Raw genomic sequence first — 13,973 nt, 5'->3', positions numbered from 1 at the left:
AGTAGAAGTTATAATTACAGACCTTGAAACTCATGTTCCAGATCAGTGGTCTCCACCCTTTTTGGCACTAAGGACCGGTTTTGTGGAAGACAGTTTTTCCATGGACCGAGGTAGGAGATTCAAGCACATTCCATTTATTGTGCACTTTCTTTCTATTATTATTACGTCGTAATATATAATGAAATAATTATACAACTTACTATAAAATAGAATCACTGGGAGCCCTGAGCTTGTTTTCCTGCAACTAGATGGTCCCATATGGGGATGATGGGAAACTGACAGATGAGCATCAAGCATTAGATGCTCATAAGAAGCAAGGAATTTAGATCCTTGCAATCTAGATCCATCGCATGTGTGGTTCACAGTAGGTTTTGCGCTCCTGTGGGAATCGAATGCCACTACTGGTCTGACAGGAGGCGGAGCTTAGGTGGTAATGTGGCTGGAAATACAGATGACACTGCTCACTAACCCGCTGCTCACCTCCTGCTGTGTAGCTTGGTCACTGACAGGCCATGAACTGGTACTGGTCTGTGGCCCAGGGGTTGGGGGCTCCTGTTCTACATTTTTAGAGAAGACTACCATGTAAAACTATAGTGAATAATTATTTTAACATGATATCTGTTATCAAATGTCTAATTGCTATCATATGTCTAATTGCTAAAGCATATATCATAAAATCTAAACTTTATGATAATTTACCTTTTAAACAGTCAATAAAAACTGGAACAATCTAGTAGGGTATCACAAATGGTGATAGGTCTTAACTTGCATAATATTTGAATTTATAGAGAGAATAAATACCACATGGAAGTAAAGCACAAAATAAGCCATGAAGTCAGTACCCAGTATCGCATGTTTGTGAGACAGTGAAGAATTTAATTCAGTTACAGACATCATGCCATAGGGAATAATGATTTACTAAACTTTATTGAGTTAAGTGATAAAAAGTGTTATGTTAGGTAGATTAATCAAGGGTAGTGGTTCCATTCTTTGGTTTTCAGATGCTAGGAAGGCTGTGGAAATAAAGTTGCATGTAGCTCTATATACACACTGAAACATGTATCTACTAAACAATGAATATACTTTCAATATGTTTCCTTTAAATATGTATAAATAGGCCAGGCATGGTGGCTCACACCTGTAATCCCAACACTTTGGGAGGCTGAAGCTGGTGAATCACTTGAACTGAGGAGTTTGAGAGCAGTCTGAGCAACATGGTGAAACCCTGTTTCTACAAAAAAATACCCCCCAAATGCTTATAAATATGACTACTACAATAAAAATAAATTTAATAAATATTGTAATAGGCCATTCTATATTTTTTCAATCAACAGATGTGATTATTATCTTATACTGGGAGATGCCTACCTGTCTCCTCCCCTCCCCTCCCCTCCCCTCCCTTCCCCTCCCCTCCCTTCCCCTCCCCTCCCCTCCCCTCTCCTCTCCTTTCCCTTTTCCCTTCTTTTCTCCCCTCCTCTCCCCTCCCCTTTCCTTTCCCTTCCCTTCCCCTTCCCTTTCCCCTTCCTTTCCCCTTCCCTTCTCCTTCCTTTCCCCTTCCCCTTCCCCTTCCCCTTCCCCTTCCCCTTCCCCTTCCCTTCTCTTTCCCTTTCCCTTCCCTTCCCCTTCCCTACCCCTTCCCTTCTTTGCCTAAGCTGGAGTGCAGTGGTGTGATCTCAGCTCACTGCAACCTCCACCTCCCAGGTCCAAGCAATTCTCCCACCTCAGCCTCCCTAGTAGCTGGGATTACAGGCACACCACCACATCTGGCTAATTTTTGTATTTTTTAGTAGAGATAGGGTTTCACCATGTTGGCCAGGCTGGTCCCAAACTCCTGACTTCAGGTGGTCTACACGCCTCAGCCTCCCAAAGTGTTAGGATTACAGGCATGAGCCACCATGCCCAACCTTATTTTTGTATTTTTAGTAGAGACGAGTTTCACCACATTGGCAAGGCTGATCTCTAACCCCTGACCTTGTGATCTGCCCACCTAGGCCTCCCAAAGTGTTGGAGTCACAGGCACGAGCCACCGTACCTGGCCTCCCCTCCTCTTCTTTCCTTTTCCCTTTTCCCTTTCCTTCTTCTCTCCCCTCTCCTCCCTCACTTTTCCCTTCCCCTTCCCCTTCCCCTCCCCCTTTCCCTTCCCCTTCCCCTTTCCATCCCTTCCCTTCTTTCCTTAGGCCTTGGGAAGTATCTGTACATTATTTTCATTAAAGTGCTGTCAGGGCTGGGTGCAATGGGTCATGCCTATAATCCCAGCACTTTGTTAGGCAGAATCAGGCAGATTACCTGAGGTCAAAAGTTCAAGACCGGCCGGGCGCGGTGGCTCAAGCCTGTAATCCCAGCACTCTGGGAGGCCGAGACGGGCAGATCACGAGGTCAGGAGATCAAGACCATCCTGGCTAATACGGTGAAACCCCGTCTCTACTAAAAAAATACAAAAAACTAGCCGGGCGAGGTGGCGGGCGCCTGTAGTCCCAGCTACTCGGGAGGCTGAGGCAGGAGAATGGCGTAAACCCGGGAGGTGGAGCTTGCAGTGAGCTGAGATCCGGCCACTGCACTCCAACCCGGGCGACAGAGCGAGACTCCATCTCAAAAAAAAAAAAAAAAAAAAAAAAAAAAAAAGTTCAAGACCAGCCTGGCCAACATGGCAAAATCCCATCTCTACTAAAGATTACAAAAATTAGTGGAGTGTGGTGGTGTGCACCTGTAATCTCAGCTACTCAGGAGGCTGAAGTAGGAGAATTGCTTGAACCCAGGAGGCGAAGGTTGCAGTGAGCCGAGAGCTCGCCACTGTACTCCAGCCCAGGAGACAGAGCAAGACTGCATCTCAAAAAAAAAAAAAAAAAAAGCTCCTATCCAGGCATAGTGAAATGCACATGTAGTTACAGCTATTTGGAGGTTGAGGTCAGAGGAATGTTTGAGGCCAGAAGTTTGAGACCAATCTGGGCAACAAAGGAAGATCCCATCTCTAAAATACAAAAAACAAACAAAACTATGCTGCCAACTTACATTGACATTTGTTTTTTAATTATCAAATATAAAATGTACAGACTAAATGCTCAAGATATTTTCATTTGTATTGTTTGTTATTGGATTACTTAGTTATGCTAACCTAAATATGACCATTAAAATTGCTGAATTTAATTTTTTTCTTAAAGTCTTATTAATTCAGAATCTACTTCTTATTTGAAAAGTTATAAGATATGTACATATTAAATATGTAAAGCCCCTAATAGCACTAGGATCCTCTTATTTTATTTCTTCCTACAGAATTAGACTATCTTTCCTTTGTCAAATAGCATTTCTAGTATATTTTTGAAGACCAGGAAATAAAGACAAAGCTTAGGATTTAGCTGAGAGTGGCACATTTTGAAGCCAAAAGAGCTTGTTTCATGTACCCCACACTTTGGATTTTCATCAGTTACAAGATGTCAATTTGCTAGACACAAATGTTCCATCCTCTAAAAAGAACAAAATATTAAAAACAAGGTTTGATGAAATAGAGTAAATAAGATAGAAGTGATATAATGAAACAACTGAAATTCATGAAGGTTTATTACATTCAAATAAGAGAAACACAACTGGGTTCTCAAGTTTCCTACCCACTCCATTCACAGATCCACCTAGTCCTATAACTTATTTCTGCAACATTAATACATACTTTTATTTTTCCAGAAATGGAGAATACCAGTGGATATGCTCTTGATGGTGGAATATGTAGTAATTGACGTGTCAAACTAAATGTTTCAAGCTGAAATTGCACTTTGATCACTTTTTTTACAAGCTTTCCTTGCCAAGCTATTTGGGCAGGAAAGCATTCACTCAGCAAGCCTGGGTTACTCAAATCTTGGACTTTCCAAAGGGAGGGCAATCCTCAGTGACCAGCTCCTGGGAGATAATCTGTGAGCCTGGAAAATATTCTACCTGATGAGATTGATTTGGTATGCCTGAGGTCTTCAGTCAAGCAGACCAATCTGACCATGTAAGTTCATTCTGATAATGTAGTTTTTGGTAAATGCTTGTGTTTTTTTCTGGAGGGAAAAGTAGTCCAGAGTCTAAGCAGACTAAATGTCAGACATGTAGGAGCTACATGGCCATGAGACTGAACCCCGATAAAATCCCTTGACACTAAGGCATGGGTAGCTTCCCTGGTTGGCAATGCTGCACAAATATGGTCACACATTGTCTCTGGGTGACTAAGCACACCTCCAGAGGACATGTGGAAACATGTACTTGGTGTTCCCTGGACTTTGCCCATGGGCCTTCCCCTTAATTGATTTTCATCTGTAGTCTTTCACTGCAATAAACCACAGTAGACAAATATAAGAGTGTTTTTGAGTTCTAGGAGTCCTTTCAGAAAATTGTCAAGCCTGTGGGTGGTCTTGGGAACCCCCAACACACTATTTTTGTCTACTTCTCAGTGAAGATGTCCATAATTCTGTCCTCATTACTTTTCTTCTAAACTCCAACACTTATCATCAATATAAAAGAATTTAAAGACTTCACATAATCATTATTTAGATTATTATTGTTTGATATATTATTTATTTCAAAGTTAAGTAAAATTCTTATTTTAGCACAAATACTGTGATTACTTTTTTCCTAGAAGCTTGCAATGCCTTAATAATTAGCACTGGGCCGGGCGAGGTGGCTCAAGCCTGTAATCCCAGCACTTTGGGAGGCCGAGACGGGCGGATCACGAGGTCAGGAGATCGAGACCATCCTGGCTAACACAGTGAAACCCCGTCTCTACTAAAAATACAAAAACTTAGCCGGGCGAGGTGGCAGGCGCCTGTAGTCCCAGCTACTCGGGAGGCTGAGGCAGGAGAATGGCGTGAACCCGGGAGGCGGAGCTTGCAGTGAGCTGAGATCCGGCCACTGCACTCCAGCCTGGGTGACAGAGCGAGACTCTGTCTCAAAAAAAAAAAAAAAAAAATTAGCACTGACTAGGCACTCAATTTATGCTTTTACATTACTGCTTGACCAACAAACTGATAAGATTAATAGTGAACTAGGAACATCTATTACTGACTGGTCTGATCATGTTTGACAGCCCATAGCACTGGTTTAGAAATACTCTAGGTTGCTATTACTAAACTGCGTAAGCACTGATAAAGCCCATTATAGCCAACTTGTATCTATGCCTTGCAAACAATAAGCACCAATATTTATGGAATGAATTTGCAAAAAAAGAAATCTCATGAACCTTTGTTGAATATTTCTGTGAAGACCCTAGGAAGGATAGATTTACAGAAATTCTGAGTTTGAATTAAATATTTTAGGCTGGAGGAATATTTCATGTATCTGAAATAATCTTAATGTTTAGCTCAATCAGTTACTTTTCATGTATTGATGTAACACATGATTTAGTGGTTATTTAACATGATACAGCAAAATTTCTCTGCTACATTGGGAGTAACTCTAGAGTATTTATGAGTATTAAGCAGAGGTTATCTAACATCATATTTAAAAAGAAGGCATATGTATTAGGGTGCAAGCTTGCACAGATCATAAAATTCAACTCTAAACAGCCATAGACAAAAGATGGAGCATCAGGTATAATCAGTCTAATACAGCTAATAAAATGACAGAAACAGGGTTGAGAACAGATAACTTTTTAAAGTTCAGAATAGTATGCAGATTTTTGGCTCATTCTCTGAGGTAAGATTACTCAGAAACCTGAGAGAAGCATTTGTGTGCAGTGTGATCTATTAGGGAATGTGTTCCTGGGAGAAATAGATGAGCTTGAGGGATGCTAAGTGGAAAAGGGAAGGACTCCAAGCAATAGTACAGTTTTAGGCAAAGAACTGCAGAAGGTGACTTCAGCCTGACTTATAGGGGGATTAGAGTGTATGAAGTACACCTCAGATTGGCCACTTCTACAGGCAAGGGAGCTGAACTTTCATACCATTACATTATTTGCCAAGGGCTGCCCCAGGAATCCAAACTCCTAGGTACTTCCCATTCTCTCCGAGGACAGGAAATCACCCCCTTTTTTCAAGGATATTCCTCTGAAAAGAGGCCATTACAAGCAAAATAAAGCAAACGTTAAAAAGGATTCAAGGAGATCCAAATAGAGCACTGACAATATCCACTACCAGGTAATAAAAATACATAGTTGTGCTATATAAACATGATCAGTGGATTATCTGTGCTTTAAAGAATGAAATTCAAAAACATGCTGATGGAGTACTTGAGAATTTATTGAAATAAATATATCAGCCTTTAAACAAGTTGTCTCGTTAATTATTAGGAGGTAGAGGTAGATGTGGGGTTTGGAAGGAACCCAACGGACAAGAGAAAATGATTCAGTGAAAGGAGAACATCCAGGCAGAACCAAGAAGAAAAGTGTTTAAATCAACTCGGAAAATCTTTGTTGGGAATATGTTTTCTTATAGAACAAATATACTACAGGTCCAGAGTTTGACTCCGGGACATGTGAATTCTTTGGTTGAGGAAGGGAACTTAAACCTACAACACTTTGGAGTATGTTTATTCAAATAAATAGAAATTAATTTAAAAACAGGTCTTATAAGTGCTAAATTTGAATAGTTCAGAGGATATATGAAGAAATACTTTGACTTTATTGTTTTTATTTTGAACCCTTATTTGTTTCTGTTTCTCCTGTAGAATTTTTCTCTCCTATTGGGTTCTGTGAGAACTTAAGTGGAATTTGTCTTGAAGATTATGGGAAGGACAAGGTGGCAGAAAATTAGAATTTCTGTTTGTAGTAAACTTTAAGTATGACTTTTAACATTTCTCCTATTCCTGTACACATGGCCTCTGCAATGTGGTTTTGATATGAGGTGTGTTTTCTCACTCCCTCTGGAATGGCTTTGTGACTTGCTTAGACAAATAAAATTAGGTGAATGTAATTGGTTACAATTTCTAAGTTTAGGCCTCAAAAACCTTCAGGCCTCTATTTCTTCCTCTTAAAACCTGGTGCTATAATGTGAAGAGGCTTGAATTAGTCTTCTAGAGAATAAAGCTTTGTAAGAGTATATTTTTTAAGTCTGTCATCTCCAAGTTAACTCACAGTGGAGTGCAGTCACATAAATGATCGCAGAATAGAACAACAGAAGAAACACCCTGCTGAACCCAGACCAAATTGCTGGCCCACAGAACTGTGATAAAATAAAATGACTGTTGTTCGAAGTTGCTAAGTTTTAGGGTGATTTTTAAGGGAGCAAATGATCGTTGGTACATTGTAGCACAGCAACATGAGAGACCACACAAGTATGAGGCTTGCTGTCTGAGTTTGCGTCATGTCTCCCATAGACATCATGCAGAACACCTTCTTTTGAGCTTTTATATTAGGCCTCTCTTTGGATATTGCTTAAAAGCCCCTCTTTGAAAAGTATGCAATCAAAATCAGGGTATATTTTAACCTACTTGTTCACCGCCTTAATTATACAGACAATCACATAATTACATATACCTTAAGCAATCAAACCCAGGAGATGCTCTTTAATATCCCACTGGGTAAATGCTTGGAAAAAGCTGTTGTGATATGGAATTGAGAATAGATCAAGCCTATCATTATATGTGTTAATTACTTGTCTTTTTGTTAAAATATCTATCTATCTATCTATCTATCTATCTATCTATCTATCTATCTATCTATCTATCAACCTATCATCTATCTATCTATCATCATCTATCTTCAGTTAAAAAAAAAAAAACTAGTTGAGTAATTGGCTGACGCCTTTATTACAGAGGAAACATCAACTCATTAAGTATGATGAACGTATTTAATGTGTCTTGATCAGACATAAGCAGCTAGCTGTTATCTATGGAGCTATGGAGCTAATTTAAAAGAAAATAGGCACAGTTAACCCTGCACATTTTCAACATACCTATTAATGTCTTGCTTAGTGGAATTCTGAAATTGGTAGAAAAGCTGGTTGCCACCGGGCTTAAAGCTTTCCTCATCAGTCATGTTACAATGTTCTTTGTAGCAAATGCTCAAATTAAGATTATGAACACACTTCACTAACTTCCCTGTTGCCTTCTCATAAAAAAAAATTGCTGTCCTCTTGGCTAACATGTTTTGTAGTTGTTCCTCTGTTATAGTTTCCACACAGCAAAGAGGGACTTTTAAATAAAAGGGAAGACTTAGGGAGAAAGAGAGCAAATGTAGATGATTAATGTCAGTCTGTTCTGAACTATTTGGTTGTTTTTATGTTCTAGTCTTTGAAAGACGCTGGAATATATGTCTGCTTGGCCAATAAGTCCCCAATAACTCTTCAGCCCCATAGTACTGTGTGTAGAGAAAACCTCAAGGAAAAGAAAATGGACAGTTAAACTGGATAAAATATATCCCTTAAATGAGAACTACACTATGTGAAAAAAAATAGAACAATATGTCCTCAGCAAGTCAATGATCATAAGAAAAACAGCTTTATTGGCTAGTTATTTTGTGTGTTTGATGTACAATATGGAGAAATATTAATAGCCAAATGAATGTGACACATTGACACAGATGCATTGTAAATATTATGCTATTGAGACCGTAGATTCAGTTACATTCCTCTGATGAATGTGGATGCTTTCATTTCTTGTTTTAGAAGGCAATTAACCTGATTAATATCAAACTGCAAGCTCTGCCTTGTTTGCAGTAGGTAACTGCTCAAATGTTGTTATTTTAGCTTCAGCTCTGAGACAATTTGTTTCTGTTCTCCTTTCCCCCCAACAAATATGGTTGAAGATTCAGACAGAGACTTGGCCAGAGTTCATATACACACTTTTAACTGCCTTCTTCCCAGGATTTCCTCTTCATTTTTGGAGTGGGTGGATAGTGGGGTGCTGTGCTTGCACTGGCTCCTGTCCTGTGGTTCTTACCAACACAAAATACGAAGGTTTTTAAAGGAGTTTCAGTTATTCTAATTACCCTGTACCTTAAGTTGTCTTTCTAATACCTTGTGATGGTTCCTTCTAAATGTCAAATCTCTTCCCAAAACTGCTTCATCTCAGGAATTGTGTGTGTATGATTGTACATGTTCAGACTTTATAGTTGTTACCTGCATGACTGTCAGTCTAGCAAGAATTCATTCTACCCTACAAGAAGAAAAAGTTCAATTTTGCAGAAAAATAATCCAAACTGTATAGGATATTTCTCAAAAAGAAAACTTTGGAAAAGTTGTTTACATTTATAATCCTTTAGTTTTAAGCAAATATTTCTTGAACATGCTTACTTGTCAGTTAGTTGAACAGAAGAAAAAAATGTAATGTCATCCCTGATCGCAGAAACCCAACACTTAAGAAATCACATTCAAAACATAGGTGCTTTAACTTGATAAGTACTTTAAATGCAATGCTATATCCATTATTTTCAATGAACATAGCAACATTTACATGCACAATATAGTAATGTGATAATTGCCAGAAATAGTCCCTTTTTGAAAATCTTTAATGTAATTCTACAGGAAAATTTTAAGGCAGTAAAATAAAGCGTATTTCAAGATCCGCAATGATGTGTACCTTACTTTAGCCTTTTACTTCAACTAACTTCAGCAAATAAAACTTGGTGAATAATCTGTATTCTTCTTTTTTTTTTTTTTTTCTTGTAAGCCTCTCTGCCTTCCTGTCTCCATTCTTTCCCACAAGGAATATTGGGTATTTATTATGTGTATGGCACATTCTAAAGCAGTGAAGATGAGACAGTAAATATTTCAGGGACGGTATCAATTAACTGAGCTTATGTTGTATTAGAGAGAAACAGAATACATAAAATAAAATCAGATATTAATGAGTGAAATGCAGAAAATAAACAGTGTAATATGATAGAGTGTAATGAGATAACTTGATTGTATTGGTGATCATGAGAGCGCTTTTTGAGCAAGAGACTGAAAAACATTTAATAATAAGATAGAACTTGCAGTGGCCCAAACTGAGAAGTAATCTAAAGCAGATGGCACAGCTAGTGCAGTGACTCTGGGAAAGAACATGTATCGGGTCATCTAAGAACTGACTGCAGGCCTGTATGATTCCAGCTGGAGAGAAGCCAGCAAGAAGTGAGGCATAGCTAAGATAGGTATCACCTGATTATCTGGATCCGTGTGTTCCAAGGTATGAGTTTATATTTTATTCTAATTGCAAAAAATACTATTGAAATATTTTAAGTCAGGAAAGTCTATGATCTGATTTAAAATTCCAAAATAATCTTGAATCATCTTGTGCATGGAGTAATTTATAGGAGGGAGCAAAAGCTGAGGAACATGGTCTGACAGTAAGGTTATTAAAATATTCTAAGAGATGAGGATGGCTTGAACTAAGATGGTCACAGAGAAGACATAAAACTTGGAAGATACTGCATTGTGATTTGGAGGAGAATGTCAACTGGACTTGGTATGGGAAAAAAGGAAAAACTAGAATAAAGGATGACACATGGATTTTTTGCTTAAGCAACTTGTTTAATGGTGATGCCATTGCTTTTAAAAAAAGAAAAAAAGAAAAAAAGAAACAGTTGGCAGGAATTAGTTGACCAGTTGTGGTGGCTCACACCTGTAATCCCAGCAATCTGGGAGGCCAAAGATGGTGGATCATCTGAGGTCAGGAGTTCGAGACCAGCCTGGCTAACATAATAAAACTCCGTCTCTACTGAAAATACAAAAATCAGCCCGGTGTGGTGGTGGGTGCCTGTAATCCCAGCTACTCGGGAGGCTGAGGCGGGAGACTTTCTTGAATCTGGGAGGTGGAAGTTGTAGTGAGCTGAGATTGTGCCATTGCTCTCCAGTCTGGGTGACAAGGGCAAAACTCCGTCTCAAAAAAAAAAAAAAAAAAAGGAACATTTGTATGAGGATAGCAATAGTTCTATTTTAGTCATGTTAACTTTGTGGTATTCAGTAGACATCTAAATGGAGATACCATGCGGATGAAAGAACAAAGAGTTCTATAACTTACAGGAGAGGTCAGACCTAGATATAGAGCTTTGGGTGTTTAGAATATGTAGAAGGTGTTTAAAGCCAGATGATTGGATGATATTTCCTAAAGAATGAATGTAAATATCAGGTAGAAAAGTGTCAAGAGTAACCCCCAAAATAAATAAAGAGAAACAATTATTAATATAGACAATAGGTTAGTTGTTAGGGAGTTTCATAAGAACAGTTTTACTGTCATGGAGTGGCATCAGTTCTTTAGAATAGGCTGAAGGAAGAAGGTAGTAAGAGAGAGGCGGAGGAAGAGGAGACAGATTTTAGATAACTGTTTCAAGAATGTTGCTATATAAGGAAGCAGAGAAAGACAAAAATGCTGGAAGAAGTATATGTATATTCAGAAGATTTTTAAATTTTAATTTTTTCTCTCTTTTCCCCCACAACTTTTGCTTTGCTTTGTTCTTCTTTCTTCCCTAATTGATAGAAGATACCAGAGTATGTTTGCATGCTCACTGAACTCACACAGTCATTAGGAATAAAATAGTGACAGTGGTGATGCTGGGCTGGGAAGAATAATTACAGGCACAACGTTCTTTTGACAATAGGGTGTAGAATCTAGAACATAAAGTGAAGGGATAGAGTCTTATAGGAACTTGGAAATTTATTAATTAGTTTGATTCTGTAATACTTGGTATACTTTTATGCCATATAATATGATTCGATTATTTTATTGCTATCATATATGCTGTGTTGTGTTACCTAGATCTTCTCCTTAACAAGAGAAGCACTCGCTCCCAGAGATGGGATTGACACAGGCAATGACTGGCAGTTTTCAGCTGAGACACTTTAGAGGTTGTCTTGGTCCAAAGAGACCACCCAAACTCAAGGTCTTGCCCCTTTTTGTTGGCAGCCTACATCCAATGATTGGTCAAAAGACTACTTGATTTGCCTCAAATCTGGATAACCATACACAGCAAACCCACCTCCAGAATTCTTTTTTTTTTTTTTTTTTTTTTTTGAGACGGAGTCTCGCTCTGTCGCCCAGGCTGGAGTGCAGTGGCGCGATCTCGGCTCACTGCAAGCTCCGCCTCCCGGGTTCACGCCATTCTCCTGCCTCAGCCTCCCCAGTAGCTGGGACTACAGGCGCCCACAACCGCGCCCGGCTAATTTTTTGTGTTTTTAGTAGAGACGGGGTTTCACCATGGTCTCGATCTCCTGACCTTGTGATCCGCCCGCCTCGGCCTCCCAAAGTGCTGGGATTACAGGCGTGAGCCACCGCGCCCGGCCCACCTCCAGAATTCTACAAAGGTCAATTGAATGCCTTTTAATAATTTCATTGCAGGCCAAATTTTGCCAAATCCTGCTTCTTTCACTTACTCATAAGTATTGGTCTCAAGGGTGTTCTCCATCTCGGAGTCTGTTTGCTTAAAAGCCAACCTATGACAGTTGATACCAGGAATGACTTTAACAAAAGGTCATTGTAAAATTGAGATTCTGAAGCACTGGGTCATCTGACAATAAGGCCACCACCTGTAGTAGTAGAAAAACTGGTGACTTCTGGTATGGTCATTAGGGCAACTATTAAAACTTTTATAGGTGTTGAACTGAGATGAACTGAAACTGACAGAAAGGAGTGAGCAAACAGTGCCCTAACAATATGGGGGAAATGATCATTATAAGGGCTATGAAATTTGATGGTTGGTGCTTAGGGCAATTTATATCTTGAGAAAAACAACAAAAGGCTGAAAGTGACTCAACACCAATCAAAGGCTAAGTTTAATTTCCAGACAGCACTCTTGTCACAACAGCAGGAAAGACTGAGGATCAGGTGTCTTACTGAATTATAAGCATAGCAAAGTTACATTCTCAATTTTAGTAGAGATAAATGGAAGTAGTGTGCCAATAAGAAGAGGATGGAGACATCTGAGTTGAGGCACTCAAATGTGAATCCTCTCATTCTTCTGAATCTTTTTGCCTGCAGATCTAGTCCACTCTGTGCTAAAGGTTAACACTTTCCATGCCTGAAGATAATGCAGGAGCTTCTGCCTTGAAAGACAACATGATCTTACTTAATTTCTTTTTCTGACCAATAGGCAGAAATAATTAAGTCACAACATTAAGGGAACTGTTGGGACTATCAGGAGAGGAAAGGGACTTTACCTTGACAGAGCTAAAAACCCTAGCCTTCATAGAGGCAGGAGCCAGGAGAGTATGTACAAGACAGATGATGATAGTGTTGATTACAGGGGATAGAACATAAAGTTGGATAAATGAGACTTTATTGAAATAGTAGCACTATTTGATAATACAAGATTTAACACTCCAGCCTGGGCATGGTGGCTCACACACCTGTAATCCCAGCACTTTGGGAGGTGAAGGGGGACAGATTGCCTGAGGTCAGGAGTTCTAGACCAGCCTGGCCAACATGGAGAAACCCTGTCTCTACTGAAAGTACAAAAATTAGCCGGGTATGGTGGCGGGTGCCTGTAGTCCCAGATATTTGGAATGCTGAGGCAGGAGAATTGCTTGAACCCAGGAGGTGGAGGTTGCAGTGAGCTGAAATCACACCACTGCACTCCAGCCCTCCAACCTGATGACAGAGTGAGACTCTACCTCAAAAACAAACAAACAAACAACAAAAAAAGAGGCTGGTCGTGGTGGCTCATGCCTGTAATCCCAGCACTTTTGGGAGGCTGAGGCAGGTGGATCACAAGGTCAGGAGATAGAGACCATCCTGGCTAACAAGGTGAAACCCCGTCTCTACTAAAAAATACAAAAAATTAGCCAGGCGTGGTGGCACGCACCTGTAGTCCCATCTACTCGGGAGGCTGAGGCAGGAGAATGGCGTGAACCCTGGAGGCAGAGCTTGCAGTGAGCCAAGATCGCGCCACTACACTCCAGCCTGGGAGACAGAACGAGACTCTGTCTCCAAGAAAAAAAAAAAAAAAGAATTTAACGCTCTAGAAAGGACCCTGGGTTATAGTGCTAACATATTGGTAGGATAAATTTCAGAAAGATGGAAACAGAAATGCCCATTTCAAATGACCTAGGAATGGCAAAGCTACTGTGGGAGATGGGTAAAAAGGGGATCAAGAGGCT

The sequence above is a fragment of the Macaca nemestrina genome, chromosome 19 (genome assembly GCF_043159975.1).
Source record: "Macaca nemestrina isolate mMacNem1 chromosome 19, mMacNem.hap1, whole genome shotgun sequence".
Lineage (NCBI taxonomy): Eukaryota > Metazoa > Chordata > Mammalia > Primates > Cercopithecidae > Macaca > Macaca nemestrina.
Note: the sequence above shows the minus strand (reverse complement) of the source record.